We start from the raw sequence: 2,893 nt of genomic DNA on the forward strand, positions 1-2,893 counted from the left end.
ATATATAGAACTTATCAACCTGAACATCCAAAAAACAAAGAAAAAAATCCAGTCAAGAAATGGGCAGAAGACATGAAAACACATTTCTCCAGAGAAGACATACAAATGACTAACAGACACATGAAGATTGCTCAACATCACTCAGCATCAGGGAAATACAAATCAAAACCACAATGAGATATCACCTCACACCAGTCTGAATAGATAATATCAACAACTCAGGAAACAGCAGACATTAGCTAGAAGGTGGAGAAAGGGGAACACTCATACTGTTGGCGGGATATAAACTGGCTCAGTCACTCTGGAAAACAGTTTGGAGCTCCCTCATAACATTAAAAATCGAACTACCCTATGACCCAGCAACTGCACTACTTGGTATTTATCCAAAAGGTACAAATATAGTGATTCAAAGGGGCACATGCACCCCAATATTTATAACTGCAAAGTCCACAGTAGCCAAAATATAGAAAGCCCAGATGTCCATTGACAGATAACTAGATAAAGAAAATGTGGTATGTATATATATATAAACTGAATATTACTTAGTCACCAAAAGAATTAAATCTTGCTAGTTGAAACAATGTGGATGGAACTAGAGGGTATTACGCTAAATGAAATAAGTCAGTCAGAGAAAGACTGTTGTCAGATGATGTCACTCATATGTGGAATTTAAGAAACAAAACAGATGAACATAAGGGAAGAGAAGGAAAAGTAAAATAAGATAAAAACAGAGATGAAGGCAAATCAAGGAGACTATGGTTAAGAGGACAAACTGCGGGTTGCTGGAGGGGTGGCAGGTGGGGCGATGAGCTAAATGGGTTATGAGTTTCAAGGAAGGCACTTTTGGGGGTGAGCAATGGGTGTTATATGTGGGTGATGAATCGCTAGATTCTATTCCTGAAATGGGAACTCTTTCTTACAAGTTTTGGTATGATGTGTTTTCATTTTCATTTGTTTCAAGATATTTTCTAATTTCTCTTTTTTTAATTTTTTATTTTTTAAAAAGATTTTATTTATTTATTTGACAGACAGAGATCACAAGCGGGCAGAGAGGCAGGCAGAGAGAGAGGAGGAAGCAGGCTCCCTGATGAGCAGAAAGCCTGATGTGGGGCTCTATCCCAGGACCCTGGGATCATGACCTGAGCCGAAGGCAGAGGCTTTAAACCACTGAGCCAGCCAGGTGCCCCATAATTTCTCTTTTTTTTTAAAGATTCATTTATTTATTTTAGAGAGAGAGAGTAGGAGTGGGAGGGCAGAGGGAGAGGGAGAGGGAGAGAGAATCTCAAGCAAACTCTGCCCTGAGTGTAGAGCCCAACCCAGGGTTCAATCCTAGGACCCTGATTTCATGACCTGAGCTGAAACCAAGAGTTGGATGCCCAACAAATTGTACCACCCAGGTGCCTCTCTAATTTCTCTTCTGATTTCTTCATTGGTATTTGAGTGTATTTTTTATTTTCATATATTTGTGGATTTTTCCATTTTCCTTCTGCTATTTTTTTTGGAGGGAGGGCTTGGTACAATATACTTTATATTGATAGTATTGATAGTACATGACAAGGTAGAGCTCCCCAAGTCCCTCCCCTTCTTCAGAGGGTCTAGGATGGAAACTGTGTAGGGCTGGGGAGATTCTCAGGATGTTGGGGGATGAATTGGGGACAAGACTCTCCAGCAGCTGAGGACCTCTCTCTTCCTCTTGCTCTGGGTGGAGCAAGTGGTCCAGGGCACTCTTATTCTTTAGAGGTCATGTGGACTGTAAGGTCTACCATTCATTTGATGTAGCCAAATTCATTGTCACAGTGGTCATTGAGAGCAATGCCAGCCCTGGCATTGAAAGTGGAAGAGTGGGTGTCACTGTTGAAGTTGCAGGAGACACCTTGGTCTTCAGTGTAGCCCAGAATGCCCTTGAAGGGACCCTCTGATGCCTGCTTCACCACTTTCTTGATATCATCATATTTGGCAGCTTTCTCTAGGAAGCAGGTCAGATCCATGACTGATGCATTGGTTATGGGGACATTGAAGGCCATGACATTAAGCTTCTCATTCATTTCAGGGATGACCTTGTCTATAACTTTGGCAGTGCCAGTAGAAGCAGAGATGGTTTTCTGTACAGGCCCTCAGCCATCATGCCACAGCTTCCCAGAGGGGCCATCCATGGTCTTCTGGGTGGCAGTGTTGGCATGGACTGTGGTCATCAGTCCCTCCATGAGACCAAAGTTGTCATGAATGACCATGGCCAGAAAGGCCAAATAGTTGATGGTGCAGGAGACATTGTGGATAATCTTGAATAAGTGGTCATACTTATGGTTCACGCCCATCACAAACATAGGGACCTAAGCAGAAAGGGCAGAGATGATGACCCTCTTGGCCCTACCCATCAAGAGAGCCCCAGCCTTCTCCATGGTGGTGAAGAGACTCCACAACATACTCAGCACCAGCATCACCCTATTTGATGTTGGCAGGATCTCATTCATGGAAGATGGAGATGGGGTTTTCATTGACAATAAGTTTCCCATTCTCAGTCTTAATCATGCTGTTGAATTTGCAGTGGGTGGACTCATACTGGAACATGAAGACCATGTAGTTGAGGTCAATGAAGGGATCATCAGTGGTCCACTTTGCCAGACTTAAATGCAGCCCTGGTAAACAGGTGCCCAATATGGCCAAATTCTTTTACTCCAACCTTCACTATCATGTGTCAGGGACATGGCTGGCATTGCACCCGAAGATGCCACTATGTATTGAACAGAGCAGAGAGCTCCTTCTGGTGTTGATTTCTAGTTTCATCATAATGAAAAAAGATGTTTTGTATGATTGCAGTCTTTTAAATTTTCTGAAGACTTATTTTGTAGCCTAACATCTGGTCTATTATGGTGAATGTTCCTTATGCACTTAA

General features: G+C 42.6%; 1 pseudogene; it reads right to left on the reverse strand.

The window, feature by feature from the left end:
• Nucleotides 1-1,727: 1,727 nt before the first annotated feature.
• Nucleotides 1,728-2,692, reverse strand: LOC116858353 (annotated as a pseudogene).
• Nucleotides 2,693-2,893: the final 201 nt, after the last annotated feature.

This window comes from Lontra canadensis, unplaced genomic scaffold (genome assembly GCF_010015895.1).
Source record: "Lontra canadensis isolate GAN:19392208 unplaced genomic scaffold, GSC_riverotter_1.0 scaffold135, whole genome shotgun sequence".
Classification (NCBI taxonomy): domain Eukaryota; kingdom Metazoa; phylum Chordata; class Mammalia; order Carnivora; family Mustelidae; genus Lontra; species Lontra canadensis.